The sequence below is a fragment of the Vidua chalybeata genome, chromosome Z (assembly GCF_026979565.1).
Source record: "Vidua chalybeata isolate OUT-0048 chromosome Z, bVidCha1 merged haplotype, whole genome shotgun sequence".
In the NCBI taxonomy this organism is placed as follows: Eukaryota; Metazoa; Chordata; class Aves; order Passeriformes; family Viduidae; genus Vidua; species Vidua chalybeata.
In genome coordinates, this window is record NC_071570.1 from 54956631 (window position 1) to 54968604 (window position 11974).

The following is an 11974-nucleotide window of genomic DNA, read 5'->3' on the forward strand; positions in this document are numbered from 1 at the left end:
AAAGGGAAGAATATGACCATCACAAACAAGAGACACCCTAACTTCCATGACTCTCAGAGAAGAAATACACTGGCCTAGCACAAAGGAGCTCCACCCTACTCCCTCCCCATTCCCTGCCCCTGAGTAGATAGCAAAGTGGAATCTCTTTTTTATTCCCAAATGTCAGCTATGCATCAGGGGGTGGATGTACCTCCTTTACACCCCATCAAACAGCACACAACTCCTGCTTTAGACAAAAAAGACACTGTTGTGAAGAGTTTACCAGGGTAAAGTTTATCATTGTTTTTACCAACAGTAAAACAACAGTCAGTTGAGGATGTATTTTTTTCCTTGTCAAATATTAAAGTGAAATAAATGCAATTCACAATGGTTTTCTTTCTCTAAGAATTTCAGTGGATAAACATATTCTTGGTCTACAGTCACTTATTGCTAATTTTTCATGCTTTTCCACACTATGATTTTGTCTTACAGTGGCAAACAACACATTTTTGTTTTGCAGAGAAATAGATTAAAAAGTGATGTTGATGCCTTGTTGTTATTCTACAGTTGCAGGATTATGCAACTTTCTACATTCATACTCTTGCAGAACATATGGCATAGGATAATGAGTGTTTTGTGTGTAAAAAATGCAGAGGAGATGTCCATCAATAGCTGGAATTTTATATGTTGCTTCCCATGGACAGGCAGGTGTTCAGCCACCTCCAGGAGAGGAGGGTCCCATCATGGCTAATGGTGAGTGGGGAAGACAAGCCTGCCATTCTCCCACATGTTATATATAGATCCCACTGATTTGCATCCCACTGACTCCAAATAAATACATCTTAAATTACCTGCTGAAATCCCATTAAGTCAGTGACAAAAAAACAGTACTTACAGTTCGCTTCACTCATTTTTTTGCTTGTCTTTGGCCACACTTAAGCCCATGTTTAAATCTTTGATAGATCTTTGTTTCCCTTGACAGACAAAGTTTTCACCCCTGCAGCTGGCTATCTGATGCATGGTGCAGCAGAACAGGCAAGGCCCTTCCAAAGACATGCTCAAATTCAAATTCTGCAAAATCAGGGCAGCTGCATTTGGAGTCAGCAAGTGAGTTGAAGATTGAAGTTTTTCAAGTAAGGGCTCAAAGCATAGGATGTATTTTGTCTCAAGTAGAAGACAATGTCTAGAAAGGAAGAAAACGTGTCTTCCTCTGCCTGGCAGACTCTGGTGCTTGTTTTTCCTGCTCGTAGCTGGGAAAATCACATAGTGTGACCTTACTGATCATCTTAACTTTTGCATGTTGACACCCTTAACGGCTTGAGAAATGCAACAATTAGATGCCTAAATATTTTTGTTTACAAAACATGGAAAATGACAATTTTAAATGACAGAGGCATAGTAAGGATACCTATATTAATGTTTGTGAGGAGGTGATGGGACCACCCAGTGCCATACATGTGGCAATCATATGATTAGAGAGGAAAATTAAGCTTTCTGAATGAACATTTTGAAGTACACCCTTTTAATTTAAGAAATACGAATGATATGCAATACCATAATTACAAATCATCCATCTTTTAACCAAATTACTTTATGCCAAGTTCATAAGGTATTTATAGATAAATGGATTTTAAAATAGATTTTTTTTCAGATATAAAAATATTATTTGGTCTGCTTTATAAAAAGGGATACAGACTAATCACTATCAAATACACACATTGCTATTTTACACACAGTAGTATCAGCTGTGGATAACCATGAGGATATCAGCTGTGTGGGTGAACAAACTGAAGATAATAAAATCAATTTGGCACAGAATACTGTTGCAACGCATATATTTGAACATCCACTGAGTCTAATCTGACTAACCTTTTCCTACTGTTTGGAAGACTCCTGATTAAATTCATTGTTTTTTAGAAATTTACAATTCATTATTTTTATAGACAGAATCACAGAATCACAAGGTTGAAGAGACCTTCAAGATCATTGAGTCCAACACGTTCAACTAGACTGTGGCATGAAGTGCCACATCCAGTCTTTTTTTAAACGCATTCAGGGATGGTTACTCCACCACCTCCCCGAGCAGGCCATTCCAGTACTTGATCACTCTTTCCATGAAAAACTTTTTCCTAATATCCAACCTATATTTCCCTTGACACAGCTTAAGACTGTGCCCTCTGGTTCTGTCAGTTGCTGCCTGGAGGAGACCGACCCTCACTTGACTACAACCACCTTTCAGAAGTTGTAGAGAGTGATAAGGTCACCTCTGAGTCTACTTTTCTCCAGGCTAAACACCCCCAGCTCACTCAGCCAGTTGCTCCTCACAGGGCTTGCATTCCAAGCCCCTCACCAGCCTTGTTGCTCTCCTCTGGACACACTCAAGCATCTTCCCAAAGTGAGGGACCAGAACTGGACAAAGCACTCAAGGTGCAGCCTCACCAGTGCCAAGTACAGGGGAGGGATGACCTCCCTGCTCCTGCTGGCTACACTATTCCTGACACAAGCCAGGATGCCATTGGTCTTCTTGACCCCAGGGCACACTGCTGGCTCATGTTGAGCTGGCTGTCAGCCAGTACGCCCAGGTCCCTTTCTGCCTGGGCACTGTCCAGCCACACCGTCCCCAGCCTGTAGCACTGCAGGGGGTTATTGTGGCCAGAATGCTAGTTTCCAATACATTTCTCCAAGATGGACTCAAAATTTTCTTCTTTTCTTCTTCATTTTTCCTGCTACTATATGTTTCAGAATAATCTCTTTTTCAGGTAAGCCAAATACAAGAAACTAGATGAGTTTGTAGAGCTGTAAAAATAAGTATTTCAAGCTGCCTGAAAATATTGAGCTACATGGCTGGATACAATAGTATAAAAGAGAGAATCAGAGATAAGAACTTCTACATAAATACATCTTGAGTAGACTGAGAACCAGAATTTGTTACCACAAAAGAGGAATGACTGAATACAAAATGTAACAGAAACCTCTGAAATGCTGAATGACACAGAAGCTGTAGGTATGAAGTGAAGATTCATGTTTAACACAAGAATTAACAACAACACAAACAAAACTATTAGGCTTAAAACTAATAAGATATGAAGAACAGTAGACCTTACCAGTGCTAGTTATCTTAAATGACAAAAATATTAATGTACGCCATATGAAAATGAAACAATTAGACACATTCCCCCAGAAGAGGGATTTACCAGGATGCCCATGCAGAATTGAGGGTTATGTACAGTATTCCATGTTCCTCCATCAGCAAGCTGACAACAAATAAAAGGAGGAAGAGCTATGGTAGCTTTGATTCTCATACTTCTTCCCATAGCAGATGTAACAGACCACAATCACTAGCAGAACGCAGAACCCAAGAGTCCCTGATGGAACTATTGGATTCTTATAATTGAAGGACTCTGATATATTAATTTCTCAGACAACATGAAAAGACTTTTGACAATGAAGCTAGGAATTCTGGTTCTACAAACAGGTTAAGGTCTATAGAAGCATCTATGAATATGAATGTTTTAATAGAACCAGAGTGTACATTTCTGGCTGAATATACAAGTAACAGAGTAATTGAATACATGACTTTTCAGTTTATTTTTGCATCTCCTTCTGAACACTGGGTTTTACACTTTCCACAGTCTTCTGAGATCCTATCAGTTTTTATATGCAAATATTTTGTTCCAGAGCAGCTATTGAAAACAAACAACAAAAACCCATCCACATCTCTCTTTTGCCACAGAATGTTTTTGTATTAGTTGTGCAGGCATGCAAGTCTAGAAGGACTGAGCTGAAAAGGAGTGATTCCAGCTCATATGAACTGAAAATATAAAGAAACCTTTCAAATTAATTTAAGGAAGATACATATTTGACCTTGAATGCAGTTTCCTAAAGTAATTCCTAGGGTGTGGTGTGGGTTATCTTTTGTTGTGTTTGCACAGTTTCTCATACAGTGATAGCCCAACCTGTTTGAAGTCATTAGTAAAAAATAATCAAACACAGTACAATAATTATATTGGTCACTCATTGTGTCATGAAACAGATCATAGCTTCAGAAAAGATAGATGTTAATCCTTGCTAACCTATACCAGCTAAATACACAGCACGGATATCAGTATCAAGCTTTTAAAATTACATTTTCTAATCCCAGCTACACCTGCAAGAGAAATTTTACTTTTCTGAACTCAAACACATGCACAAGTTTGTATATGAAGTCATATTACATCCTACTTGAATGTACTGTAAATTTTACAGCCCTTCATAAAAAAAAGTCCTGTTGATTTGAAATGGCTGTGGACCTGCCTTGTAGACAGATTGTACAAGCCAGCTAACAGTAACATGAGAGTGGGATGAAAAATAAACACAAAAAAACCGACAATAAAAACAAAAGGAGGAAAATTAACTAAAATGTCCCTTCCAAGTCCCTGCTTATATAGGCTGATCTGTGGAAAAAGGAAATTACTTTATAGAAATAAAAGTTAGAAATCAATAGATGTTCATTACCATATGTTAAAAAGTAGAATCTATTCAATGAAAAAGATAGATGGTAAGTGTGAAGATTTTTCAGAAATTAATAACCATTCTCTCTAAGTCATTAAAGAAAGAAGAGGAAAGTATTTCATATAAGAACAAAGCCACCAGGTCTGTCAGACATGCCACTAGGCAGGTAAAAGAACCTGTAAAGATGACTGGTTGAAATAATTTCTCTCTTGTTAAGCAGCTTGCAGAAAGACTGAATTTAAGAAACATTTCAGCAACAGGGACTGGTGAGGACTGACAATAGAGGCAGATCATCATGTGAAAGATTCACCTTTGGATATGGTAAGATTGTTTACCCTGAAATATGAACTGCTGTGTGATAGTATCCACAAGTTAATTCAGGTGCTATGAAACTAGTAAGAAGGGATTCAAATCTGCTAGCATGTAACAAACTTACAATTGTTTATATTCATTACACAGCAGCACAAGTGAAAGATTTTTCCTTTTGTCTCTAGTATGTAGCGTGTGCACAGTAGGTATGGCATGCAAGTTGAGGCAAATTCTAGGTAAAAGAGTCTGAGCCAAGTGATTTGGTGTAATGATATGATTGTGCATTTGGATTAAAACCAATTTTGTATGGAGGAAGTTGCCAAAAAAAGTTATTACATGCACACAGACATTTGCAGATGTGCCAATCCAGCCTCTGAATGTTCCAACCTAAGATTAACCCTATCTAAAGGGATCCATACTCATGTAAAGTCTGACTGTCCTGGCTGAATGGTGCACTCAAAAGCTAAAGTTGTTACTATTGTTATTCTGATTTTTAATTTCTACTTTGCAAGAATTTTGTAAGCTTGCAGTGTGACAGGTATTGGTAGGAAGACAGTTAATGGAAATGAAATAAAAATAAGAAGGGCTTGGGGGTGTTGGTTGATGAGAAGTTTAACACGTCTCGGCAATGAGTAGAAAGTCCAGCAATTGCAAAAAGCAGTGTGTCACCGTCCAGAAAGCCAAACATTTCCTGGGCTGCACCAAAAATAGCGTGGCCAGCAGGGGAGGTAGGGAATTCTGCCCCTTTGCTCTGCTCTGCTCTGCTCTACTCTGCTCTGCTCTGCTCTGCTCTACTCTGCTCTGCTCTGCTCTGGTGAGACTCCACCTGAAATGCTGGGTCCAGCTGTGGGGTCCTAGTACAGGAAGGACATGGACCTCCTGAAATGAATCCAGAGGAGGCCATGAGGACAATAAGGGAGCTAGACCACATATCTTATGAAGACATGATAAGAGAGTTGGCACTGTTCAGCCTGGAGAAGACGAGGCTCCAGGCAGAAGTCATGGCACCTTCCAGTACCTAAATGGGGTCTACAAGAAGGCTGGACAGGAACTTTTTACAAGGGCATGTAGTGACAGGAGAAGGGGGAATGGTTTTAAGCGGAAGGAGGTAGATTTGGTTTAGATATTAGGAAGAAATTTTTTACTGTGGGGATGGTGAGATACTGGGATAGGTTGTCCAGAGAAGTTGTGGGTTCTCCTGCACTGCAAGAGTGCAGGGCCGGACTGGACAGGGCTTTGAGCAACATGATCTAGTGAAAGATCAGGGGATTTGAACCATAAATAGTCTTTTCCAACCCAAAATCATTCCATGATTCTATGACTCTGAAATCCTATTTGCATCAGTAAAACACAAAAGTAAGCTCTCTCTCCAACATGAATCTTGTTTAGAGCCACAAGCTTACGAAGTTTCCCCATGTAAATAACAGAATAAAATGATGCCATGGGTTAATGTAAAAAAATGCATGGCAATTTCATGGCAATGGATGCCTAATGTATAATTACCTGATAGCTGAATCATTAACGTATATCCCTGCAGAAAATAGACGTTTTAAAAAATTTTCGTTCTTCATGAGTTACATCAAAAGTGCATACTTTTAAAGGTGGCTCGTTTAAATTGGATGATCTCTATACTCTCTAAGCCCTTTTAAACTTTCTGATCAAAAAATTATACTGTAATATTGTTAGGACAAGATACAAGGTAAGATAGTACAGTCTGATACAGCCCTGTCTAACATGGTGGTGTGTTTCTCTGTCCTTTTAGTATGTCAGTATTGAGGGTTTTGTGCATTTGTATATAAAGGTGTGTATAGCACTTCCCTCATTTTTTGATGATAAAGCTGTTGCAGCAAGTACTGCAGTATAAGGGAGAGCATCTGAAGTCTTAGGCAGTCCCGGTTTATCTGGTCTTCTGCTTAGCAGAGAAGTGCCTGGAGTGTGGAAGTAGAATTAGTGGTAACAAAAAGCCAAAGCAAAACAAAAGAAAACAAAAAGCTTTACTGAAAACAGAAAAAAAAGACTTTTTGAAATCTTTGTTTACTTATGTATGTCTGCATATGTGGCTTTCCTGTGTTGACCATCAACATAAATGCAGGTGAGCCCAAAATGACAGCAAAGTTATGTTTAAACTAAAACAGCTCCTTTTTAGTTTCAGCATCCCTTTGATAGAGAGGAATTTGTTTCACCTAGCTTACATCTGAATGATTTGCTGAACTGTAGAATAAACCAACATTCTCAAGCACATGGACACATAATGGAGCTTAAGAACTGTTAGTCCAGCTAATATCAACAAGCACACACCCCTCAGCTACATTCTTTATTACTCACACAGTCCTCTAGCTGCCATCTGTTCAATACAGCATGGAATAAATCCTTTTTGATGTGCATTAACACTATCCCTGGATAAGCATTAAAAAAAAAAAAAAAACCTCAGCAAAACAAAATAGCAAAACAAAACACAGCAAAAAAGATGGAATATTAAAGTGAAACTGTAACACAGTGTGAACAGCAATTTATTGATCTCAGTGGTTAGGATTGTGAAATCTTTTTGACATCACTGGCTGAGCTCTGATGAATGGAATGTATGTATTTGCCCCTAAAAACAAGTATAATTTATGATTTTGTTCTTCTACTGTATTTTAACAGAAGAGATTTGATTTTAAAAAAACCCTTATTAAGACCTGTGGATACTTATGCTGCCACTGACAAACCCAGTACTATTACTTACATTGTCTTGTCTGCTCAGTTGAAAACTGAATAGAATATATTTTTTCTCATGCTTTTTTCTCAAATGTTAAATGACTGCACTCTCTTTTATGTCAATGGCAGCAACATATCTATAGGTATAAACTTTTAGAGCAAATGTATTTTCAATAAGTAGGGATGAAGATAGCTGCAAAATCATATTTCATGTCCTTAGTGTGCAGCTAACAACATGTTAGGGCTTGGAGTAGACTACTGTGATGGTTGATACTGTGTAGGAGATATACCCTGTCACCATGTTTATTACAAACTCAATTGAATTGTAATGCAAATTCTATTGAGACATTAAGAATGATCAATTTCTATAGCAAAGGGGTCTCAGCATTTTCTATTTATTTATTTATTTATTTATTTATTTATTTATTTTTATTTATTTATTTATACTTTGGGGTTTTTTATTTTGGGCAAGGGGAGGAGGTTGCCCATAGAGAAATCAACAAAGGAGTGTCCACACAGTGGACACTGTGTGCTGGGATGTGCCTTTTTGGAGATCCTTAACAGCATTCTGGATTGAGCCATTAAAAATCTTAGTTAATGGCTCATTATTAAGTTTCATTGTTGGAACAGAGCATTTTGCCATGAACTAGGACACAGAGTAACAGAGAGCTTGTCTAAATTAGTGTTGCATTTCCTACCCATTTTGGTAAGGAAAATTGTGTGGGAGTATAAGGAGATTGATTAACTTGCTTTTGTGAATTGTAAAGGGAATAAATTGTACCATTGTACAGTCAGTTTGAGATATGTGCAGCCCATGAATCTCACTCCTTTTTGGTGGAACGGAATGTGATATCTCAAACACTTCAAAATATTGTTTCACAAAATATGAGACTATCCAGTTCCCCAAATAAACACCCTTGTTATTCTTTGATGAGCTTTCTTTGTGATATATATATGTACCCTTTAACCTATAACATTTAAGATGTTTCTACAAACCTCCATAAAGTCTGAAATCTGCAAAAGCCCAGCATGGTTTGTCTTGAGATCACCGTGATGGGCTGTTAAGAGAAAGCAGAGTTAACAACTACGGGGGGTGGGTGTGAAACCCATACAATAGCTTGAGTTCTTTGTGTGTGAAGGAACTGGCTATTTCATGGGCATAGAAGCACAGAGGTCAGCTGCCTGTAAATAACAAGGTCAAAAGTTGACCTTCTCATTTCTTAGGAAATTCTGAATTTGGGAGGTGAGTGGAAGAGGGGAGGGAATTGCCCTGCCCTGAAATGCAAATGATGCATTTGAGCCTTTCCCATAGAAGAGGAAACATAATATTTAAAAATAACCTATAGATTTTCCATCTAACCCAACCCTGGTAACTGCAGCCAAAGGCTCTCAACTCTCTATTTTGGCAGATTTGTGAGAAACTCAAGAGTGCAGAAACCCTTCCTGTATGGCCGAAACATTTGGCCATGGACAGCATAAGTGTTTCCAGGATCCTAGACTCATTTCAGGATTGCTAGTGCATTCAGGACACAGCTTCATCTGTGGATGAGGACACAACATATTTCATCTGGAATAGCTGGAAAATATCAAGATCTTCCTGTGTATTAGGTCACAACTATGTCAAAATCAGCATTTTAGGCATCATCTAGCATGGAATGAGTATTGTTTCACAGAAATTTTTGACTGGGAAAAATAATATACTGTGTTATTTGTATTTTTAAGTATGCTTTAAATCAGTTCAGGATAGTTTGGCTTGGCAGGCATGGTTGGCAGATTTTAGGATCAATTTTAGGAAAATGAACAATTTAGGATCTGGTTTAGGATCAATTTTAGGCAATTGATCAATTTTAGGACAAACTGTGTCCTGTGTCTTAGAAAGAGGCTGAAGAATTTGCTTCAGCTGTGGCCACTGCTCCTTGTTCAGCAGTGGTAAGCCTACAGCTCTATCCTTGTATGGTTCTGGATAAGTCAGTGAATTCTCTGTTTGGATCTTCACAGTAGGAAGTGGTTTAAGAATATTTATGTGCCCACAGAAAGGGTTTGGATCTTGACTTTGCATTTATCCATTAAGAGCTTTGAGCTTTGTAACAAACCTATAGAAAATGCCAGATTCTGAAAACATAATTATGTTCATATTTTCTTTACCTTTTTTTTCTTTTTTTTTTTTTAGTTGATCTAATTATATTCAGGTAAGTTTTGGGGCATATTTTAGGGATAGTTTCAAACCATATGATTGCATATGATACTCTTTGTGATTTTGTGACCAGTTACAGACACAGTCAACTGATTGCATTAGAGATGTTTCATTTCATTCTAGTTTTGTTTATGAATAAATTTATTTTTTCTTTGTGATTTGGAATACCTCTTACATAGTGTATCAGTGCTTATATCAGTTCAGTTTATAGTTATTCTACACCTCCGCAGCAAGACTCTAAAGAAAATGCCCGTAAATGTACAGTGTGTGCTATTAGATCTTACTTCATTAGGAGACAGAAAGAAGATTGGTCAAAACCATGATACAAATACACCTTGTGCATTACACAATGAGAAATCATTGAAGTTGAAAATATCATGAAAAGAAGAGTCTTCAGACTTTGCAGAATATTCTGCATTTCCTCTCTGGGGTTGGTACAACACACACATAAGCGACATTGAAAGCCAAAAATCCCTTCAGTTTATTGAAAGTTGATAAGACAGACTTTTGTAGATTTTTAACAGAAAATTATTTTCTAAGAAGTAAGCAAATTAAATATAAATTATTATATATTCTTTTGATAGGTTGTATTTAAGTGTTTACCCAGTCAAGCAACTATGTCAACATGACATGATTTGTTTGATCAGTCACAGCCAGGCAACACACATAGAGGAAATACTGAGTGCCACGTATACAGAAGCTTTCATGGGGTACATTTTCAGAATAAATTAGAATAATGAATATGTTAATGGAGATGATGATCTGCTCAGCAATATTCAATAGTCAGGAAAAGAGGCAAATATATCTGCTAAATTATTCATTGCAAATTATTCACTCAACTCTAATAGTGTTGATTAATGCTTATCTGATCTAGAAGGAGAACTGCAAAAAAGCTATGGCAATAGGAAGGAAGGTGGAGAAAACCAATATTACTGCTATTTATTTAATTCACAAATGTCTGTCACTGGAAGGCACTCACACACACACACACACACACACACTGGAACTGCCTCTTGCACTCTCTTTGCAGGAGAGCACCAACTGGCCCTAATCAGGGAATTTGCTGTAGCTAGCAATGAAAAAAATCTCTCACTATCGAAGGTCATATCTGACATTTATTTTCCAAGGTTTGCTGTAGGTTGGAAACTCTATTTTGCCCAATCCCTGTCTTAAATGAAAATCAAGTTGGTTACCAATGTTTTCTACCTTTCCTTCTTCTCTTCCCAGGCTTCAAGCTTGAGACAAAAGATTCTCTCTACTACCACTACCACAACCATTCTTGGTCAGGATCCAGGAAAACAAATCATAGAATTGTAATGGTTGAAAAAAACCTTGAAGTTCATTGAGTTCAGCTGTTCACCCAGCATTGCCGTGTTCACTGCTAAGCCACATCCCCAAATGCCAGACAGATCCACCCCTTCCCTGGGCAACCCAATGCCTGACCATCCTTTCAGTGAAGAAATTTTTTCCTAAATCAGACTAAACCTGATCTGGAACTGTCTTGTTTCATATAGAAAAGAAAAGAAAAGAAAAAAAAGAAAAGAAAAGAAAAGAAAAGAAAAGAAAAGAAAAGAAAAGAAAAGAAAAGAAAAGAAAAGAAAAGAAAAGAAAAGAAAAGAAAAGAAAAGAAAAGAAAAGAAAAGAAAAGAAAAGAAAAGAAAAGAAAAGAAAAGAAAAAAAGAAAAGAAAAGAAAAGAAAAGAAAGAGCAAAATGTTTTGCAACATGTAAAATACCTATGAATCTAGTAATTTCGACAGATATAAGCATGATCTCAGAGTTAATTAATACAGAAAATGCCCGAGAGAGACTTGTACTTGAACTGATGAACAGAAAGACAGGTACACACATGGTCTGCTATCTACAATTCCTTTTTCTCCTGCCTGTAAAGCAACAACTCAATGCACTTCACTCCAACAGACCCAACACATTAAATATATTCTGGCTTCCTTTTCTCAGAAAATTTATTTTACATTTTCCTTTCAGCCGTCCACAATGCAAGGCAGTAACTCTGTTTTCCTCTCATTCTAACTCGTAACAAATTATTGCCTGCATTCCCTACTCCTTTCATCCTTCCCAGTGCCTGCTAGGGACTTCACTACAATAAGCCACTTCCACCTCCACAGCTGCTGACTTTGTGTTGTATATGGCCTTCCAAGCACAGTTGTGTCATTCTGCCCAGTGACTCAAACACAAACAATTTCAGAGCCCTAAAAAATTTAACCTGATTATGTTCACAGTTGTCAGCACAAGGACTTTGCAGCATAATCTAGACAAATGCTCTGAAAACTCAACCTTCTTGGATT

At 37.6% G+C, this 11974-nt stretch overlaps 1 long non-coding RNA gene across 1 annotated transcript in view; it reads left to right on the forward strand.

The window, feature by feature from the left end:
- LOC128782451 (uncharacterized) overlaps positions 1 to 11149 on the forward strand; it is a 31253-nt gene extending 20104 nt beyond the window's left edge. The window contains exons 3-4 of the long non-coding RNA XR_008428792.1: positions 4691 to 4791; positions 10898 to 11149. This is a non-coding gene — a long non-coding RNA (uncharacterized LOC128782451). The remainder of the gene's footprint in view (positions 1 to 4690; positions 4792 to 10897) is intronic.
- Positions 11150 to 11974: the final 825 nt, after the last annotated feature.